General features: G+C 43.9%; 1 protein-coding gene and 1 long non-coding RNA gene across 2 annotated transcripts in view; one reads left to right on the top strand and one right to left on the bottom strand.

The window, feature by feature from the left end:
* Positions 1-22,906, top strand: part of LOC113017310 (NACHT, LRR and PYD domains-containing protein 12-like) — a 262,419-nt gene that overhangs the window by 81,538 nt on the left and 157,975 nt on the right. The gene's annotated exons all lie outside the window — the stretch shown is intronic.
* LOC113017317 (uncharacterized) lies at positions 21,258-21,710 on the bottom strand. The gene is made up of 2 exons (XR_003271445.1): positions 21,492-21,710; positions 21,258-21,402 (listed from the first exon to the last, which is right to left on the bottom strand). It is a non-coding gene; the product is annotated as an uncharacterized LOC113017317 (long non-coding RNA).

The following is a 22,906-nucleotide window of genomic DNA, read 5'->3' as shown; positions in this document are numbered from 1 at the left end:
TTTGCCTCTGCACAGAGTGGATAGTGAAACAAATGGAATCATCATAAATACATTATTTCATATTTATTACTTCCCCTCCTCATTGCTTTATTATTGTAGCTCTAGTAATAAATAATAATGTAAGGATTCTGGATCAGCACCATGATGCCCACAGTATATACAGTATTCTGAAGAAGGTCTAACGTGTCACTGTGTGTGCGTGCATGTGTGTGTTTTATTTAGATGGATTTTTAAAAAAATATTACTCATGATATAACATTGTGCAGACATGGCTGGTAAGGACATGAGGAGGAAACAGCAGGAGCTGTGTGAGGCTACTAAAGGCAGGGCTATAACATTTTTCTGTCATCATTTTATTATAGATTAAGTGTAAGAGTTGTTAGGTGTGGATAATTAGATTATAGTTTATTGCAATAGCAAGTTGTGCCTTGTTCTCACATAGACAGCAAGTGCAGAGTGATATATGAAATGATGGGATGGAAGGAAGAAGAGAAGCAAAGAGTGATTCACAGGCAGAGCCTAAATTATTTCTCACAGTTTTTTGTTGCCTTATGGTTCCAAGCGCTGTCACCAATCTTTGCATTTGTTATTATCTCATGACACTTGTTTAATCAGCTACCATCTCTCCTGTGGACTTTTTAATGTCTACAGTCTCAGACCAACACAGCCCTGCCCTCATAGCTGGACTGGCCATCGGGCATACCGGGCACTTGCCCGGTGGGCCGCTGGCGATTTTTTGTTTTTATGGGCCGACCGATTTCTTTTTTTTTTTTTTTTTTTTTGGGAAGGGTATAAACAATGAAAGGTGTTGGATTGGCCAATTGGTCATGATCGACTCTGGGCTGGACCAATTACAGCCGAGGAGGTCGGATGCACCCTCCCCCTTGTTTAGCAATCTTATAGACGAACTAAAGAAAATGGAGAACAAAAAAAGGAAAGGAGGTGCCGAAAAAATTAGGGCCAAAAAGAAACAAGCCCTTCAGGCAGACGCTGCCAAATGTGTGAAAATTACTGAATTGTTTGGTGGTAGCTATGGCATAGCTTCCATAGATTTAGCAAGATCAGCAAGTGGTGGAGGCCAGCAGGTGGATGAAGGAAAGGGGAGGCAGGAGGAGGAGAGACCCGAGGCGGCCGCCGGTCATAGTGGCAGAGGAACTGAACTTCAGGTAAGAAGTTATGACCTGCTGTCTATCTGTGTCAGATAGAAACTAATTTTAGTTGTAGTTTGTTTTCGTTGTGGTGACTTTATACAGTCGCTTAGAATAACTCGTACAGCGTAACTAGCATGACGGAGTTTATATACTGCTGGGCGGGTGCTATGAAGTTACTGATAGTAAATTTTATTTTATGCTTAAGGTTAGTTTCTCAAACTTCTCAAAATCTTAACAAATTGTGCCAATCCTTACATGTTGCACCAGGCTGATTTATCATCAAAAGTGGAGAAGTCTGTGACAGAGGAGACAGAAGAGCAGCAGAGAGAGATGGAAGAGCAAGAGAGAGAGATGGAAGAGCAAGAGAGAGAGATGGAAGAGCAAGAGAGAGAGATGGAAGAGCAAGAGAGAGAGATGGAAGAGCAAGAGAGAGAGATGGAAGAGCAGGAGAGAGATGGAAGAGCAAGAGAGAGAGATGGAAGAGCAAGAGAGAGAGATGGAAGAGCAAGAGAGAGAGATGGAAGAGCAAGAGAGAGAGATGGAAGAGCAAGAGAGAGATATGGAAGAGCAGGAGAGAGATGGAAGAGCAGGAGAGAGAGATGGAAGAGCAAGAGAGAGAGATGGAAGAGCAAGAGAGAGAGATGGAAGAGCAAGAGAGAGATGGAACAAGAGAGAGAGATGGAAGAGCAAGAGAGAGATGGAAGAGCAAGAGAGAGAGATGGAAGAGCAAGAGAGAGATGGAACAAGAGAGAGAGATGGAAGAGCAGGAGAGAGAGGGAAGAGCAGGAGAGAGAGATGGAAGAGCAAGAGAGAGAGATGGAAGAGCAAGAGAGAGATGGAACAAGAGAGAGAGATGGAAGAGCAAGAGAGAGAGATGGAAGAGCAAGAGAGAGAGATGGAAGAGCAAGAGAGAGATGGAACAAGAGAGAGAGATGGAAGAGCAAGAGAGAGATGGAACAAGAGAGAGAGATGGAAGAGCAAGAGAGAGAGATGGAAGAGCAAGAGAGAGATGGAACAAGAGAGAGAGATGGAAGAGCAAGAGAGAGAGATGGAAGAGCAAGAGAGAGAGATTGAAGAGCAAGAGAGAGAGATGGAGCAAGAGAGAAAGATGGAAGTGCAAGAGAGAGAGATGGAAGAGCAAGAGAGAGAGATGGAAGAGCAAGAGAGAGAGATGGAAGAGCAAGAGAGAGAGATGGAAGAGCAAGAGAGAGAGACGGAAGAGCAAGAGAGAGAGACGGAAGAGCAAGAGAGAGAGAGATGGAAGAGCAAGAGAGAGAGATGGAAGAGCAAGAGAGAGAGATGGAAGAGCAAGAGAGAGAGATGGAAGAGCAAGAGAGAGAGATGGAAGAGCAAGAGAGAGAGATGGAAGAGCAGGAGAGTGAGAGCCAGGGCATCGATTACTTTGCTCGCCCTGAACCTGCCATATTACAGGCCTTCTTAGATTACCACCCACAGCAGAACAGTAGCAGTGCAGTTGTGATGAGGGTGTTCAGCTGTAAAGATGGCACCAACAGGAAGTGGCTTACTTATTGCAAAAGAACGCCATTTATTGTTCTGCTTTGTGTGTCTGGCATTTGCAAGGCTGACTGACACCAGCACATTTATAACAGGCATGAGTGACTGGCGACATACATCTGCGCACAGAGGAGCATGAAAAGAGCAATACACACCAGACCTGTGCTGAAGCTTTTTTCTTAAGGTGCTCAAAAGGCAACATCAGGAGCTTGTTTGCTGGCAGTCAGTTGTCAGCTCACAGAGCACAAGTGAAAAAGAGACGGCAAGTTTTAGAGCGTATAGTGGATGTGATCAAAGTACTTGGGAAGAGGGGACTCAGCTATAGGCATGTGGAGAATGAGGCTGCATACACTTTAGGTGATAACACCATCGATCATGGTAACTTTCTGGAACTGATTGTGTTATTAGGCAAGTATGATATGTGCCTTGGAGAACATTTGAATGACTGCATTGAAAAAAGCAAGAAGTTGCATCAGACCAGTGGATCAAGAGGTAGAGGATCTCTCATCACCCTACTCTCCAAAACAACTGTCAACTCAGTGATTGATGCACTTGGCCATCTCCTTCAAGAGAGCATCGCCAGTGATGTCCAGAAAGCTGGGATGTTTTCTGTTCAGCTAGACACAACCCAAGACATCACAGGTTATGATCAGTGTTCAGTAATCATCAGGTATGTTACTGAGTCTGTGCAGGAGAGGCTTGTCTCCATAGTGAGGTGCGAAGCATCCACGGGGCAGTACTTTGTAAACTTGCTTTCCGGAGTTTTAGAGCATCTGAATCTAGACAAGGCCATGTGCATTGGGAATGCAACAGATGGTGCTTCAAATATGCAGGGCCAGTACAAAGGCTTTTCAGCACTTATGACTGCCCAGTCTCCAACTCATGTGCATGTGTGGTGCTATGCACACATACTTAATCTTGTGATTGCTGACACAACACAAAGTGTCATTGAAAGTGGATCACTCTTTAATTTACTTAATGACATAGCTGTGTTCATCAAGGAGTCCTATCACAGGGTTAATCTGTGGGAGAAACAAACCGAAAACACAAGACACAGACGCCTCAGTCCAATAGGTGAGACACGGTGGTGGGCCAAGCATGATGCCCTCCAGAAAATCTTTGGACATTTTGGAAAACCAGATGATGGCCTCTTCGTTGATGTAGTGCTGACGATGGAAGCCATTGAAAAGAGGGAAAAAGAAAAGCCAGCTGTTTGTGCCAAAGCACGAGGCTTTAAAGAGTGTCTCTTGAAGCATGAAACTGTGTTAACAGCACAGATATTTCTTAGAGTGTTTGAGCAACAACTCCTCTGTCAAAGTACCTCCAGTCAAAGGGGATGGACATTCTCTCTGCCCATCATATGGTGACTGCCACACAAGATGGCCTCAAAAGTATTGCCAGGGACTTTCCAACTGTGAAGACAGCTGCAGACACATTTGTGAAACAGACAAATCAAAAACTAGAGGAGAGGGAGAACAACACAGACATGGAAGTGGAGGCTGAACTACCTAAAAAGAGAGCCAAAAGGAGAAAAGGCATGGCCGGAGAGATGCCTGAAGATGAGTTGCAAATCAATGCTGAGAAATCATATGAGGTGAAAGTGCACAACATCATCCTGGACACAGTTATTGAAGCAATCCACAGACGATTTGTCATACATGGCCCTCTTCTTGCCGATTTGGCATGGTTGGACCCCAGGAAGTTTAGCCAGGTCAGAACAGTTTCTCTTCCAAGTAATGCATTTCAGAACCTCAGCGCCTGTCTACTTAAATTTGACAGCAGGGCTACAGTTAATAACCTTCAGTCAGAACTGAAACGTTTTGCTGAACAGTGGGAAAGGCTTAAGACATCACATGTAGATGAGTACACGACCAGAACAGCAAAGGACAGATCTGAAGAATGGGACGAAGAAAGTGAAATTGTGACCGAAAGCTGTGGTTCTTGCAAAAATTGCCCACTGTGCTGCTATCAAATACTCAGGCGGTTCAACATGCTGTCTGATGCCTATCGTCTCCTTGGGCTGGCATACAAGTACCTGCTGACCCTCTCCCTCACTCAGGTTGCCTGTGAAAGAACATTCTCTACACTCAAGTTCATTAAAAGCAGACTCCGAAGCAGCCTGTCTGCAAACAAGCTGGAGATGTTTATGCTGATGGCCACTGAAAAGGACATTCTCATGTCATTGGACTCTGACATGGTCATTGACAGGGTAGCTGAGAAGAGTGACCTGCTGAGAAAGCTCCTTTTGTAACCTGGTGAGGTGAAATAAAAATGAGCAAAACATTCCTAATTATCTATTGTTAATATTAAATTCAGCTTTATTGTTATTGCCTAAACGAATACGTTTAGTATCTACCTTCACTTCAAACAAGTCAAGTGATTGGTAAATGCTTAGAATTTGTCCATCTTAATAGATAGAATAAATATGAGATTGGAGTATTAGGCATTTATAAACATATATTCTTACAGTCTTAATCTGTCATTGTTTCATTTCAGATGCTGTCAGTCATTTTAGGAGGACTGAAGTGTGTTCATTTTAAGTAAGTACTATATGGAATATGATTCAACCATTTTTCTAGAGTAAGCATACCAGTACTGTCATCGTCTGTATTAAGTACAATTCTTTCTCAACCTTCACTGTCTGTCCTTTCACTTCATAAAGGTTTCCATGTCTTAAGATATGTTCAGTGTTGCTGCTGTGGAAGTTCAATTCAATTCAATTCAATTTTATTTATATAGCGCCAAATCACAACAAAAGTCGCCTCAAGGCGCTTCATAGATACAGAGAAAAACCCAACAATCATATGACCCCCTATGAGCAAGCACTTTGGCGACAGTGGGAAGGAAAAACTCCCTTTTAACAGGAAGAAACCTCCGGCAGAACCAGGCTCAGGGAGGGGCGGCCATCTGCTGCGACCGGTTGGGGTGAGAGAAGGAAGACAGGATAAAGACATGCTGTGGAAGAGAGACAGAGGTTAATAACAGATATGATTCAATGCAGAGAGGTCTATTAATACATAGTGAGTGAGAAAGGTGACTGGAAAGGAAAAACTCAATGCATCATGGGAATCCCCCGGCAGCCTACATCTATTGCAGCATAACAAAGGGAGGATTCAGGGTCACCTGGTCCAGCCCTAACTATATGCTTTAGAAAAAAGGAAAGTTTTAAGCCTAATCTTAAAAGTAGAGATAGTGTCTGTCTCCCGAATCCAAACTGGAAGCTGGTTCCACAGAAGAGGGGCCTGAAAACTGAAGGCTCTCCCTCCCATTCTACTTTTAAATACTCTAGGAACAACAAGTAGGCCTGCAGAGCGAGAGCGGAGCGCTCTAATAGGGTGATATGGTACTACAAGGTCATTAAGATAAGATGGGGCCTGATTATTTAAGACCTTGAATGTGAGGAGCAGGATTTTGAATTCAATTCTGGATTTAACAGGAAGCCAATGAAGGGAAGCCAAAACAGGAGAAATATGCTGTTGTAGGTGACCTTGTAGGTGACCTTTTATTGATGAGTGAATAGTCTTCGGTGATACAATTCAATCATAATCTGTCCTTTATAGATTTTAATATTCATCTAATCTTTATTCCTTTCTGTCCTGTTTGTCAGGGTCTGATCATACATTGTTTGTTTAAGAGGTTCGAGACCATTCAACTTTTTAAGTTCATCAACGTAAGTACTAGTGTATATGATTTCTCTAATTCCTTTCTGGAATAAAGATGCCAGTACTGTGATCATCTGAGCAAGTCCATCAATTGCCATTCACAGTTCTTTGTCCTTTCACTTGTGTCCTGTTTTTCAGGGTCCCATATAATTTCTTCAGAAGTAAGTACTGTATATGATGCCAGTATTTTCCCATATTTTCTAGATACTGTATTAGTACTGTGTGTAAAATGCCATCAAAAACTCAATTAAGTGTTATTCTTATTCTTCTTTCTCACCTTTCTTTCTCTGTCTCCTTTCATATTTAAAGGTTGCTGTGTTAGCAAAATATATTGTGCTACCATGCTGTTTTCTATTGTTTTGGTAAATAAATACTTTATGAAAATATCCCTAAATCTGTCATTTATTAATTTTAATATTAATTAATGATCATGTCTCACCTCTAGTGTTCTTGGTCTTAATTTCAGGTTTCTACCATGTGTTGTAGATAGTTCAGGAGGTTAACTCTACCAAGCAGTCTTTTTGTTTCCGCTATGTACTGTTTAAAATCCCGAATAGGGAGAATGGTGTAGGTTTAACTTTATTAGATTGATACATATATACCAACAAGGCAGTGTACATCAAAGCAGTTGTTTTCATGCAAAGGCTTTATGGTTTTTCCTATAGCGATTGACAGACCACGTGACTTTGCGCATTGCATGCCGGGAACTCCTGGCAAAACAATCCAAGTACCGCATCAAATACAAGCATTTGCAATTGCAGCACCACAAAACGTTCATTCTCCGGTTCCAATACCTTCTTGTTTTTTCTTTGCCGCACAAAAAAGGTATGTACAAAACGACGGAGAACAATGCCGGTCCGTACAAAGACAGACTCGACGAAAAGACAAAGAAAAGATACGAGGAAAAATCAAAGGAGTGAAAGGGTCAGACCCTTACGAGCACACAGAGGGACAAAAGACGTCAGCGTGCTGCCCAACTTTCACCACGCTCAGATTTATAATTATACGGTTCTTGGAGTGAGTGCATACACTCATGAAGTTTAGTAACTTCAGGTCACTGCAACAAGCCCAGGTACAGTTTACCGACGGATGGGTGCAGGACCTTGAAATGCACCGAAAGACCATCGTACGAACAAACGTAAGTTTACCTTTGTTCGTCTCACAAATCGTCGTCATAAATACACATTCGTTAACCGTGTATTAATATAACCTTTGAGCTCAACGGTAATTAATTAGTAGTGGAAAAATACTTGTAATATTTGAGCCATTTCTGCTGTCCAACTACTTCTTAAAAAATACATTTTTAATGTTAATTAGATTTTTTTTACGGCATAAATAAAGGTTATATAAAAGTCACTGCCACAGACTGATTGCGGCTTCTACCTTGTTACACTAATGTTGTTTGTAGCTCAGTATGACTTTATGTCATCCATGAGGGATGCATTTGACATATGTTTCACATATTATAGCCCAACAAGTTATTTATAGCAATTTAAATACGAGCAATCAGTTTCTTTGCAAATACCGGAAATCAGTTTTTGGCAGACAATCACTTTTTGGCACAACACCGGCTATTGCAGTTAATAATACAGCAGCTTCTTGCCATTTTTTGTGTTTCTTTTTATCGCTGTGTAACTGAGTTCAATTGAAAGCCTGCATGCGCTAGTACCGCTTGCCAAAAGTTCCCAGAATCCTTTGCGGTTTTATCCATGAATGACGTCACATTTTTGGTGGGCCGGTCTCCAGTCAAAATGCCCGGGCCGATTTTTTGTCCCAGTCCAGCCCTGCCTGCCCTCCAGCACTATCCACAGCAACCCCTCAACAGCAACATTGTACCCATCAGGTAAAGCATCGGCTACGTTTGCTTTGCCTTGTTGCCCATATTAGATTCTTGATGAAAGTGTGTTGTTGTTATTCAGCCTGGTTCAATGTGCCCCTTTTTAACTTTGAGCACCCGCCCCTTTAAACCTCTCTGCACGGCCCTGCCTAACAGACCTACACCTTAGTTCACAGATTCACTTTGTCTAAGGTTGATTTCTGGGATTTCACACAACCCAGGATTCAGATCGTGAATCCATGATGGGCTTGGATTTACATCATTATAAATGAAATGTGCTCTACTTGGAAGCAGCCGGCCCCGCCCCTTTTGACGGGTTGTGTGAGACTTTAAATCATCAAACTGTAAATTATAAATTTAAATTGTTATTGATCCTTTACCCCGAGTCCTAAAGTGTAGATTTATTTTCTTACTCTTCTTATATTTATTGTTTGTTTACTTGCACCGCTGTAACTGCAGCCTCGTCGTCTCGTCTCTCTATATGCTGGACTGTCTGTAGCGGAGATGACAATAAAGTTTACTTTGACTTCAGCAGCGCGCAGGCGCACCGAGGGCTCTCGCGCTCACTTTATAGAATTTAGAAAAAACATGGGTGCAGATTATAAGTCTGTATCATAATATCTGTTTGTTGTTTTTATTTTGTTTTGCGAGTTGGTTATTAGATGCCGCTCCAGCCAGCCAGAGACTCCCCGCCGCCCCGCCCTCTCCTCCCTGTGCCGCCAGCAGCAGGCGCACCTCGCAAACGGAGGGCGCCCTTACTCCCAGCAAATGGCTGATAGAAAACCGATCGGTGCCTACGAATTTCCCAATATGCGCTGGCATGACGTCGGGGAAGCATGGGTACGACCGATTATTTTATTTTTTTCTTGCCCGTGATGCCCCCCCCACCACGATGCATTCTATTGGTTTGCACACTTACACACACCCAGCTGTGGTTTCCTGTTTTGCTGGACTCTGGAGAGCCCCGCCTTTAACGCTCTTCTCTCACAGAGAGCAACAGAAAACTTGGAAAAACTCCAGATTGACTGAACTCAGTTCAAAGTTACCTTGACACCTTTAGATGTGAGACGTAGTGATGGTCCGCTTGAAGCTGACGCTCCGGTGCGTGTGTCAGAAAGATCAACGCGCTGCTTCAGAAGCACCGTGTCGAGGCTTGATTCGTTTGGCCAGAGTCACGTGATCAGTGACGTCTGAAGCTTCGTTTAGAACGTACCTTTTTTTAAATCGAACTTTATTGAAACACAATGAGTATACAACATACAAACAGATGAAGTTTACAAAAGAACAGAACATGAACATACAGAACCAGGAGTAAAAAAATGATGATATGAGTAGGCGAAAAAAATCAACATATAAATATTGTTCTGAGAGGCTTTTTGTTGGTTGAGTCTGAAATTGATTGTATGTACAATTCATATCCTTATAAAACGGCAGAAATATGGTGTTTTATTAATAAACTTACATTTATGGATATAAAATAGCTAAAAGTATTAACAAATATTTTATAAAAAAACATTTATCATTCTTCCTGGGGAACTTAAAGAAACAGAATAAAACATTTTCCCATCGTAAAGAAAACTCCCTTAAAATATGGACAATAACAAAACTGCTAAATTCTTCCAGAATCTCTGTGTAGAGGAACCAAAAGAGATGTGCCACCGTTTCTGGATGATCCCCACAGAAAGTTCAATTAGTATTTATGTCTCTTTTAAATGTTACCATATAGTGACTGGCTGGGTCACATTTATGAAGAATTTTATATGAGATTTCCTTCACCTTGTTCACAATTAGATATTTATGGGATCATCCAGACTGTCTTCCAGGTGATATCTGGAACATGTCGGTTCCAGTAAGATATTCTATATATGGGAGAGACATGATATCTTCTTGGAATAAACTACGTATTCTCTTATTGCTGTTACCAAGTTCCTGTGAAAAGCAGATTTTTCCCACTGCTGACTCAGCTGGATCAGGGAGAGTGACTGAGGCAGATATTGAGCTGTCAGTGTTTTTATATAACATTAAAGTCCCTGAGGGTATGGCACCAAGCACCATTGAGAATTCCCCAACACTGACGGGAAAATTATATAGTGTAAGGAATTCATTGTAAGTAAGTAGTACTCCCTCGTTAAATTTTAAAACTTAGTAGCGGCCGCCATTGTTGGCAGCTGAAATTTGGCTGGGCCGCGCTATGAATTCTGGGATATGGTGGGCCACGAAGGACACACCCGACCCATCCTTCAAACTCGGGGGAATGAAGGACGCATTTGAAGGAGTCGAGGAATCGGGACAGCCTTCGTCGCCTGGCTGTGACGTCATCGGCCTTCAAATGCGGCCTCCGGAGGATGCAGCCGACGTTTTGGGACACAGCTTGTGTGTCTTTGTTGGTCATGTGACCTCCCAGGGACTACACATGGAAACGAGCAGTTTAGCTCAAATCTGGCAGGTTTCCATCGTCTGTTTTTGTCCTGATGTCCATGAACATGAACACTGTCCCTGTCAAACACGTCCAGATAATCTGATCCAGTGTTGTTCTTCTTCTGTGGTGTTTGTGATGGAGCTGCTGCTGATCCTGATGTCCTCCACCAAGGGGGCAGCAAATTCAGCTGACTGTCATCATTTATTAAAAAGATGTAACAATGTGACATAATGCAATATAATAGTGTCAGTTACACATTGTGGGTTGCACTGTGGCCAGAATGGACATTACCTCCTGCCTAATGGAAGCTGTCAGCCATCCTGCAACCATGAATTAGATAAGCAGAAGTGAAGGGATTGTTAACAACAATTTAATAATAAAATGTAATGTGATAGTTGCACTTTATTAGCTACCCACAATCGTATGAATAATAACCATGAATGCACTGCATGCTCATAGCAAGTTCTTTAGGTTTAAAGTGAGATCCTGCTTTAAAGGGCGCTTCATCTGCTGGGAATGACATGTTTCTTCTAGTATGTAAGGCTCAGCCCATCTTACTGGGACTTACTTTTGTAGATCCACATGCTCTAAACCTGCTGCTCCATGATTGGTGCAGAAGCTTTAAGCTACTATTAACAAATAATGACCATGGACTTAGTTGTTACTACAATAACTTATCATTGAGCAACTTTTAATTTTACTTGTAAAACTATGCAAGTAGAATTGAATGGGGCACAGTGAGCTGAGCACAGGCCCACTCTGTGACACTCAGAGGTTTGTGGATATCATACTGAGAGTATTGGACACAGTGCAGCCAGCTTGCAGCCACTTTCCCACCACTTTAGCACAATGTTTACATGAGACTCAGCCACACTAATGTTCCTGGGCAGACATGTGGTGCAGCATGGCTGATGGCACTGTACCTGCAGCTGTCATGGACAAGAACCACTCAATACCTCACCCAAGCCAAGCCTGTGCTGATGTTGTGATCTGAGACCGAGACACTAACCCAGGATCATGATATGATGTTGTGAGAGTTTCACTAAGAATTAGCTCTGATTACAAGATTTCAATCTATCGTAACTCTAATTTGTATTTACTTCAGTTTGTTCATCTTGGAGCTGTGTGCAGCTGAGGACAGTCTTATTATTACCAGGTGAGGATATGTAACAGCCACAGTCTGTAGAGATGATGTCACCATGGAGTGGTGATGTCACTGGAGCTGCCAATATGTGCTCCAGCCAAAGCTACACCAGAGGGTTGTGCTGTGTAACAGGTTGGTGCAGGTGGTGTTATCTACATTTGAACATTAGGCAACAGTCTCATGAAGACACTTTCTATTGTTCACTAAAGACCAACAATAACAGAGACAAAGGGAGAGCAGCAGAACTAGTGCTAACAATTAGCACTGCTAGCCTGCCCACCAACACCAGCTAATGTTCTAAAAACGATGATCAATGATTTTGCTGTAACGGCTCCAGCTGTCTGTGTCAGGGACACGTTGGAGATGAAGTGAGTGATCCAGTGACAAAGGTTTGGAAACCTGCAGTCAGCTGAGACTAAAGGAGTCACCTGACCGAGAGACCAAATGTTTCACTGAGAACGTCCAGATGAACAGAATCAACCTTTGGGATAATCTGTTCCACACATCCATGTTTCACTTACTGCATTATATTTCCTCATTGCTGTGCACACAGGCCTGTGGCTTATAACCAACTCCAAGTTCAGACTCAGAGGCTGCTGAAGCTGTTTTCTGGAACAGAGACGTGTTGGATATAAAACCAACTCTTCTTTATGTGTCAGCACTGAGGAAAGGAGCAGCTTCGTTTCTAAGTGTATGAAGGACTGTAGCAGTGTGTGTGTGAGCTTTATTTCACAGACAGAACCATGTCAAAAACACAACTTCAGGTAAAAACAATACAAAATCAAAGAGTCTGATCAGAAGGATTAAACAGAGGAGTGTGGGACTGTTTTTAACAGACAGCAGGTTAAGCCAGGCTGGAGGAGTAAACTGAGCCTCGGTGTGAGCAGCAGTGTGTTTGACAGGAAGCTGAGATAAACAGTCTGGAGCCCATTTAGTGCTTCATATGAAAGTGTGAGGATTTGAAAGCAAATCTAAAATCAAGCAGGAGTCAGTGTGAGAATGATTTGTGCTTTTCCTCAGTCAGATGCTGGGAGTTTCAGTTCATCCATGTTCAGCGTGCTGTGCTTTGTGTAACAGGAGAATATGACAGTATAAATCAAGTCTTCATGTCACTGAAAGCCTCCACAGTCTGCTATGGAGGTGCATCAGTTTGGATTTACAAGAAGAACATTTCTTAAACCTGCCACAAGATGGCGCTCCAACAGAAGGGATGTCCACAGTGTAACACAGACACACACATACTGTGTGAATGTGTGAGTGAATGGGCTTTCAACACAAGGCTTCTGCTGCTACCTTTAATGACATAATTAGCTAACAAGAACAAACTGTTAATTACCACCAAAGAACGGCTCCAGATTTTAGCTGCTGACCATTTTGTGAAACGTTGATTACATCAGCTTATTGTTGATTTTTCAACCTTAATATCAGCTGCTTTAAAGGAGCCTCGTTCTCTGGCAGTAACACTTTTCTTCACTAGATGCAGTGCAGGCACAGTCTGTGTTTCTAAACTACACACTAATGTTCATTGTTGTGCAGCTAAATCCTCCCTCTGGATGGGAAGAATCCCTGTCAGGCTTCAAACACCTGGCTTGGTGTTCTGGAGCTAATGTGTCACCTGTGAGGACTCTGAGATGAACACACAGCAGACACTTCAGTTCTCCGTCTGTGTGTCCTCAGTTTCCCAGCATGCCTTGGCTGTGGTGGTGGAGGTGAATGAGGGGGAACATGCTGCTCTGTCAGCACTCAGGTTTCATACCTGGTGATCTCAGAGGACAAAGCGGCGTTACAGCAGCGCACGTTGATGAGACCTGATGCTCTGAACAGTTCAGACTTCAGCCTCACTCTGAGAAAACAAACGACTGACTGTCAGCAGCAACTACACCTGCTCCATCAGTGACGGAGAGAAGAACTGAGACTGAGAGACATACAGCTGCAGGTCAAAGGTCAGAAACGCCCGCTCTTTGTACGGGTCAGGAGTTAGTACTGCAGAGGTCAGAGGTCAGCTTGCTGACAAACCATTTGAAACAGTTTGGAGCTAAAAGCACAACAGCAGAGGAAAGAAGAGACACTGCAGAGATGATGCAAAATATTGTGTTTTGTTCTCAGCTGTCAAAAAGTGTAACACACGTGTTCCAGCACAGCCTTTGTGTACTTTCACTTCTCCATACTGTCCATTGGAAATCCTGTTTGTTACTTTTTGATTTCAGTCCATGTGTCCAAAGCAAACTTCTGTCCCACACTTTCTCTGCTGACTCTTCACCGATGCTCAGATGATCTCAGATGATTTCACCAGAACTCATCAAAATTCGGGCTCCACAGAAACCCAGACGTCACTAAACAAGCGTAACAAGCAAAGTGAAAACTGGTCGTTCAGCTTTATTGACCAAAGATAAGCTCACATGTCACCTCATGACACAGACACTTATTTCCACAGCATGCACGAGGACTGACAATAAGTGTCTATAAAGCCACTTCTATCTGCCACACCTGTGCTTCTGTCATGGTTGCTCTCCTCTCACTCTGTCATTTATCCACAGTCTGCCTCCCTCTGCTCCGTCAGCTGACGTCCTCTCTACACCACCTGCTGTGTTTTATCCTGCAAAAACACATTTAAGAAGCGTTGCACCGAGTAACGGGAGGAACTGCTATAAAATCCATTTAAAGGAGGTGGTGCTGAGTGCTGTGACTGGGGTCCCACCACTGACATCACGGGTGGAGGACATGTTGGAAAACTGCTACAAAGTGCTGTGCAGCCAGCAGAGCTTACAGTCTGTCCTGTGTGTCATACAGGCTCTCACACTTAGTGTTTCTGTGACACATTGAAGAGAAGTTTGTGTTGTTCACAGTTGTGCTTGTACTGAGTGACAGCTGACATGACCTAACAGGAATAATGTGTCTGTGCTGAATGAGAAGTAACACACAATGAAGTCTTGATGCATCTCAATCATCCAGGAAAGTGAGTCTGTTGCTTCTGTTCATCTGGACGCAGCGTTTTGTGGGAGAAACGTGTCGTCATCATCAGGTGACGTCTTCAGTCTCAGCTGCAGGTTTCAGTCTTACAAACAGGACATTTGCATAAAGACTGAAAGCAGCTGCAGGAACGATGGGCTGGGAGCTCCATTCCTTCATCTTAATTATGCAGATTCTCAGGACCATTGATCAACAACCACTGATCCATGTCCATGAGTCCCATTCACAGAGATGTGGGAATGGCTGCAGTCACAGCATGTAAGATGGAAATAAATGAGAAGTATTTAGCTGAAGTGGATTTGATTTATGTTACTTCTTTTTTAACTTGTAGTTCTACATTGGAAGATTATTGTGATATTGAAATATAAAAATACATTTATATTCTATTATTTTCTCAAAATAAGCGTCACACTCGTGGAAGCCGGTGTAGCCGCCGAAACGCTTGCATTTATGGAGACTTCCAGCCCCAGGTAGGCCAGTTATGGATCTTCGGATCCACATTATGTCAGCATAAAATACATACTTGGGCAGAATTTTGCAAACATCTATTTTTCATTTTGTAGCAGCATAGAGCTTTTTTCCAATTATTTTTTAAAAGTCAGGTCAAGGCTCCAAAAGCCCAAAGGCGATATAACAGTTTGTGTTTGCTACATGGATCATTGTAGTTCAGCTTTCCTTTGTTATATTTCTTTAAGAGCTCAAAATGTGTTCATTACATAAATCAAATGTAATTTTCTCTGTAGCACTTCATGGATTTCATAAGCAACACACTGTAGTTGTTCACACAAAGCATAAAGGTAAAAACAATATACACAGTGTTATCTTCATTTTAGATGTCACAAAGTATTTGCGGCTCCCAGTGTTTTCCCGAACCCTGACCCTTTGCGTGGAAACCGGGTCCAAAAGGCTCTTTGGGTGTTAAAGGTTGCTGACCCCTGCACTAGGCCCAACTGACACATATATTTGATTCCAAATACAAAAAATAATGTGTAACCTGCTGGAAGAATGTAGGAGGTTGAGACAGGATCTCAACACTTGGTGTCTGCAACAAAAGACAACAATATGTGGGCCGATCGTGGCTCAAGAGTTGGCAGCTCGTCTTGTAATCGGAAGGTTGCCGGTTCGAGCCCCGGCTTGGACAGTCTCGGTCGTTGTGTCCTTGGGCGAGACACTTCACCCGTTGCCTACTGGTGGTGGTCAGAGGGCCCGGTGGCGCCAGTGTCCGGCAGCCTCGCCTCTGTCGGTGCGCCCCAGGGTGGCTGTGGCTACAAGCTTGCCATCACCAGTGTGTGAATGGGTGGATGACTGGATGTGTAAAGCACTTTGGGGTCCTTAGGGACGAGTAAAGCGCTCTACAAATACAGGCCATGTAATGGCAGAAACATTCTCTAGTGTAAATCCTGACTAGTTCATTAACTACAGATCAGTTTCAGTGAACATTATTCACAGAGGGATCTGAGTTCCTTATACCAGACTCTACAGAAACTGTAACACTGTACAGCTCTGCGACTCAACAATATGACAACAATGTAACACACACTAGAATCATCAAATAAAGCCCCACTAACCACTAGAACTAGAACTAACTAACTAGCACTGGACACTTGCATATTAGAGATTTCTACCACCATAGGAGGCGAGATATCATCCTTGAACCAGAGCATCCAGCCCTCAATTTCGGACATAAAAAGCGACGTGGCCAGGCATGATAACACTTTGACTGAACTGCAGGACTGTGCCTCGAACCACTCTGACACCATCGCCACTCTCCAGGCCACTGTGGAGCGTTTGTCTGCGGAGGTAAAGAAGTTAGATGAGAGATGTGGAGCTCTTGAGGCACTCCAGGAGGAATCATTTAAGAACTGCAGGAATACCAGAAGGCACAGAGGGACCCAAGATGACTGAGTTGGTTCACACCTGTTGGCGGAGGCGCTATCTCTCGAGGAGAAGCCACTCATCGATCGAGCCCTTAGAGTGAATCGCCAGCGTCCCAAACAAAGTCATCTTCCTCGGCCCATCATCTTGAGATTGCACTACTACCACATTGGTGAGGAAATTCTGCTGAAAGCTGCAGAGAACAAGAACCTGATGTATAAGGGTTTTTAAAATAAACATCCTCCCAGATTTCCCTCCCTCTGTTGGAAACGCAGAGCCGTTAACTCTACAGAAACTTTTTTTTGGTGTTCTTTATTACATTTTTTACGGCGTCTTTGTCCGGAGAGCGCGTGGAGGTCCGACCTCCCATTGTTTCCCATTGTCTCCCATTGTCTCCCATTGCATAATTAATTACATAATTAATTATGTAACCATAATTAAATGGTTACATCCATCTTTAAACGTCCACACTGATGAAGCAACGACAGGTTTGAACCCTCTGTGTTTAACATCACTGGGGCTGCGCTGTGACCATGATCATATCCTATCGTCCTGCACACCTCTGTTGCTTGTGAAGCTCGCACACAAGAATTTCACCCACATGTGCTGTACCAGTGTACCTGCACATGTGATGTGACAACAAAAGTGATTTGATTTGATAAACATCTATATCACAACAATTTGACATTTTCTGTGACTTTTCTGAATCTCGGGCAGATGAACTTCCCTGAAGTGTTTCCAGCTGGGCGTCGAGTGTTTGACCGACGCATGAAATGACACGTTTGTGAGTATTTGTGAGTATTTATCACACGGCGTGCTGCGGGGAAAAGCCTGAGAAATCCCAGAGAAGCTTCCTTCCTGCCAGTATACGAGCCCACCAACAGAGACAGGACCAGTTCATCCTCCATCACTTACTGTGTGCACACGTAGCAAATGTTAAAGTTCAAATGGTGGTTTTGTTTGCAGGGACTGTGAGTGGATGGAGATCCTGGTCCTCCTCAGCTGTGAGTTCTTCCTCTGTCATGAGAACCTCAGGGGGAGAACATGTGCTCACTCTCAGCTGCTTTAACAGGAAAGAAGCTCTTTTAGATCAAAGCTGAGAAACTGTTTGTAACAGCGAACTCTGTCACCTTTCTCTCCTCAGCCTGCTGCTGTCAGGCCCATGAAGCTCTGCTGTAAAGGCTTCCATGTCCCAGGCTTCACCTTTACCTGCTGACCAAAACAGCGATGGGGAGTGGAGCAGCAGGTAGCAGAGGTGAGCCTCTTGTATGCAGCCTGTTATCTGTGGGACCAGGGAGCACGTGACAGCAGATGTTGCTGATTCAACATCTGTGTGACAGCTGGAGCAGCACAGTCTGCAGGAAACATCTGTGCATGTAGGAGACACCAAGGTTTACATGGTGGAAGCAGACGACTGACTCAAGCAGCCTCACATCACAGGCTGCTGGCTACAAGCACATGACCACAGTGACTGGTTTCACTGGTGTCTGTCCCAGTCTGTGGCAGAGACACAGGAAGTCACAGACAGCCTGCACACAGCGTTTCCTCTGGAGTGTGTTTCACACCCTGTTTGTGTTTCTCACTAACATGTTGTAGTTCTTCCTGCACACAGCAGCACTTTGATCATTTCTCCTGCTTTTCTTCCTTTTCTAGCTTTTATACACTGACAGTAACACAAAACTCCAAAGTCATCATTTGAGGAGCTTCTTAAGAGTTTCTGTGAGTTTAGTGAAGTCAGCCTCTCAACAATAAGTGTGTGTGTGTTGATTAGCTAATGTTCAGAGAGGACTGCACTGATGTAGCATCCAGGTGAGCAGCTTATGAGCCAACAGGGGAAATTTAGCTGTATTATTGTTGTTTAAATGTAATAATTTATGATTTCATGTTCCAATATTTCACTTTTCCCAACGTTTTGTTATCATTTGGTCTGAAAACCATGACAAACAGCAGTGTTACAGTTGTTAGCATTAGCTGCTATAGAGCACTCAGTCACTGTATTGGTGTTAGCGACATGAACATATCTGAGCTAACTGTGTGTTCCAGATGTGCAGCAAACCCAACTGTCCCTGTGTTTTCCTGCTGTAGACATTATCCCCATGATGCTGACATCCTCTGGTGGGACGAGCTCACACGTTTATGGATTCAGATGCTAACTGGACCAGACTGGTGTCAACCTTTGTGCTATAGAAGCAACTCAAAGAAGAACCAGTTGAACCTGAGCTGTCTGTAGTGGTGACACCAACACCATGTCACCTGCACATGCTGACCCAGGGTCAGTGTTGAACCTATAAGCTGTGTCCTCACAGTTCAATATGTCCTCACTGCACAGGTCAATGACATCAGAGCTGTAATGTTGTTCCCGTCTCACTAAAACTTCTGGCATAAGGTGACTTTTCTGGGTGATTCCTACTCCAGGGTCACCAGTTTGAATCCCTCTGTTACTGCTGGGAACGTGCTGCTAAAGTGCCCTTGAGCAAGGCCACGTCCAGCTTATGAAGCCAACCCTGGGCTCTGCTTGCTGGCAGTGACAGAGTAGATGAAACAGCTCAGTGGATGCTAACTCACAGCTAACAGCGCTCTGTCATGGATAAGTGAAATAAAGCTGACTGACCCACAGCTGCACACAAACACCTCCAACACCTACAGGTCAGCAGATCCACTGCTGTCTCTGATGGGCCCAAACTTTGCTTGTTCAGCGTTTGCTGCTGCTGACTTTGAAAATCACACCAAACATGGAATCAAATATATCGACTCAGCTTAGACTACAGAGAAGCTCGGCACTGCTCACAAAACTCAACACAAAAGGCTTTTTAAAGACAACAATCACTTTGACAGACACACAAACACGACTGAGTACAGAGGAGCTGCTGGTTTGAAGCCACAGAAATGTTCAAATGTTTAAACACACTGCAGCGTTGCAGCCGTGATGCATTTGTGCTGCTAAGGCCACACACATCAGCTGCCTTACATTTTAGTACCAGTTCATCTCTGACCATGGCAGCACAGTCTTTCCAGTACAGTGATGTTGGTGGGGACAGTGGGGACTGATTGTTCATTGGCTGTAAGCCGGTCACATGGACGTTTAACTGGTGGCTGTAGCTCAGGTGGCAGAGCAGGTCAGCCACTAATCAGAAGGTCGGTGGTTCGATCCCAGGCTGCACGCCAAATATCCTTGGGCAAGATACTAACCCTGTGTTTGCCTACTGGTGGTGGTCAGAGGGCCTGGTGGCGCCTGTGTCCGGCAGCCTCGCCTCTGTCAGTGCGCCCCAGGGCAGCTGTGGCTACAATGTAGCTTGCTATCGCCTGTGTGTGAATGGGTGGATGACTGAATGTAGTGTAAAGCGCTTTGGGGTCCTATGGACTAGAAAAGCACTATACAAATGCAGGCCATTTACCATTTGCTAAGTGTGAGTCCGCCCACATTAGATCCACTTTTCAGCAGGTGGAATAATTTGTAGTACTGCTGTGTTTAGCAGCATGTTTTGCAAATTACTGCATTTTGTTTGACTTCCTTGTGAAATCCAACCCCCCCAATAAAATTACATAAGGTATAAATAAAAGCCAAATAAAATAAAGAAAAAATAAAATCTGCCTGGATCTCGGTACCTCCAGGAGCAGCTGGTCAGCTGACCTGAGACTGACACGGTGTGTGGAGATGAAGAAGCTCAGAGAGCTACAGCGGGGCAAGACTGTGAAAGCATTTAAAGACAAACGGCACAAATTTTAAAATGAACTCTAAAAGACACAGGCAGCCAGTGCAGGGAGGCCAGCACAGGGGTTATATGCTCTCTTTTACAAGTTCCTGTTAGGAGTCGTGCAGCCGCATTTTGAACCAGCTGCAGACGTGAGAGCAATGACTGACTGACCCCCACATAAAGTGCGTTATAGTCCAGGTGGGAAGAAATATAAGCATGGATCACTGTTTCAAGATGATGCTGTGAAAGAAAAGATTTGCCAGTCGCCTTAAATGATGAAAACTGGACTTCACCACTGCTCTGATTTGGTTCTCCAATTTCAAATCACGTCCAACTTAAAACCAAGATCAGTAACAACAGGTTTAAAATAAACTTCCAGGGGTCCCAAATCTACAGAGGAGGACTCACAGGGACCACTGGGTCCAAACACCAACACTTCTGTTTTCTTTTTATTAAAATTTAAAAAGTTTAGAGCCAACCAAGCTTTAATGTCATCTAGGCATGTCATGAGGGGTTTTATGCAGATGCCACCCTTCTGCTTCAGTGGCAAATGAATTTGGCAGTCATCGGCATAACAATGAAATGCGATCCCATGCCTTCTAAAGATGGAACCCAGAGGCAATAAATACAGTAAAACGAGCAATGGCCCTAAAATTGAACCCTGTGGGACGCCGCATGACAGAGGAGCAGAAGATGATTTGGAACCGAGAAGGCTGACAGAGAAAGTTCTGACAAATAAACCTAACCAATTGAGTGCAGTGCCACCAACAGTGTTGTGAAGGTTAGCTTTAAAATGTATTCCATTACAGATTACAGAATACATGCCCCAAAATGTATTCTGTAACGTATTCCATTACTTTATTCAATGAGAGTAACGTATTCTGAATACTTTGGATTACTTAACATATTATCATGCTGTTTACAACTACATGATGTTAGGTAATCTTACACGGATGGATTAAGTGGCAGAAACACACACGGGCACAGGATAGTTGTGATGTAAGTTTATATACCAGAATAGGGAATATTTACAAGGAAGGTGGCTATATACAGTGACAGATAAAAATGTGCCAGGAGAGTAACACCGAAGAGATGAGACGAAGCCGAGGTATGCAGATGACGCACCGGAGCTACCTGACAACGAGGAACAAAACAGAGTTTACGGAGTACCGTTGATAGCCGAAAGTTAAACAAAAGTGGACGGGGAGAGTTGGAGAGTTTACTTGAAACACAAACTACAGCTGCAGCAGTGATCACAGCCTGATGGAACGTAGCTCTCCATCGCGGATCCACAGTAGCCAACACCAAAAACAAGGCAGGCGAGCAGGCAGCGGAACAGGCTAAAACAAAAGAGAAGCAGGCAAAAAGTGGATCCTTAAAACATGCAGCTCCACAGCATGGAATCAGCAGATTCAGCTTGCACTAACACGTTACCACTTGTGACAGCAACAATACTCCGACACCAGACGTCCGTGACTCGGCTCTATAAAAGCGCTCACTGATGACGTCCGATGTGCCGCAGGTGTGCCGGAATGCCATCAAGCCCCGCCTCACCTACCTATGCCAAAAAGGAAAACAAAACCCAAACAACAACAATACACCTACCCACCACCTCCTAACACATGAATGTACTATTGCTGTGATTTATTACTATTACTGAAGGTCCGCGGCTCCGAACCGTAGTAAAGGGACCTCTGGCTAATACGTCGGGTTCGTGTCGGGCTCATAGCTGAAAACGAGCTTTACTTTGTTGTCTGGGTCAACTTTGCTAGCGAGAGACAGAGAGAGGCGTTGAAAGGCTGCTCCAACGGAACTTATTGTTTCGGAGGAAAACACGAACACGGTGTACAGTCGAGTCTTAATAGCTTACTTACAGCTGGGCTCATCAGGCTCTCTTCTTGGCTGAAGTGGTTATTATTATATTTACATGCTTCCAGCTCCCGTTTCTGATCGATGACAACTCGTACTTTTCCTTTTTCTCCCTCCTCGCGCTCACAGACCCATAACGGGTATGACGGTCCATTCTCCCTGCAGCACGAACTACACTGCCCATCAGGCTACATTCTTTAGAGCTATACATGTAGCATTCTGCCTGTTAGCTTAGCACAACAACCACAACAGCAACAACAAAAAGGCGCTCTCTCACCCAGGAAACGCGCACAGAGAGAGAGAGCGTCACCCTGTAACCATGGCAACCGTAACGCTGCCGCCTGGAACAACAGAACGTAGCTGTCAAACAAAACCCAAACAGTCCTGACCCGCGACAAGATGAAACAGGAAAGTACCGCCGTGTAATCCATTTATTTCAACAAAGTAACTGTATTCTGAATACCACCTTTTTAAACGGTAATGTAACAGCCACTATGGTGTGGTGTCCCTTTAAGACACCCAAGTCGAGGGTTAAGGGTGTCATCAGTGTGTGCCACTGGTCTCTCTCTCTCTCGCTCTGGGATTATGAGGACACATGCCTTCACGCTTGTGCTTAACGAGGGACGGATTTATGTTTTCTTCTCCAGACCTTTTTTTTTGTTTTATTTGCAACGCTTGGGTTGTATGAACGCTGGGCGTTATGTTGTTGAGCCACAGCCGTTCAACCGGGCTTTTATATGGTTGTTGAAGAAGGCGTATTAAAGAACCA

The sequence above is a fragment of the Astatotilapia calliptera genome, unplaced genomic scaffold, assembly GCF_900246225.1.
Source record: "Astatotilapia calliptera unplaced genomic scaffold, fAstCal1.2 U_scaffold_10, whole genome shotgun sequence".
NCBI classification, from domain to species: Eukaryota; Metazoa; Chordata; class Actinopteri; order Cichliformes; family Cichlidae; genus Astatotilapia; species Astatotilapia calliptera.
Note: the sequence above shows the minus strand (reverse complement) of the source record. Positions and strands in the feature narration are given on the sequence as shown.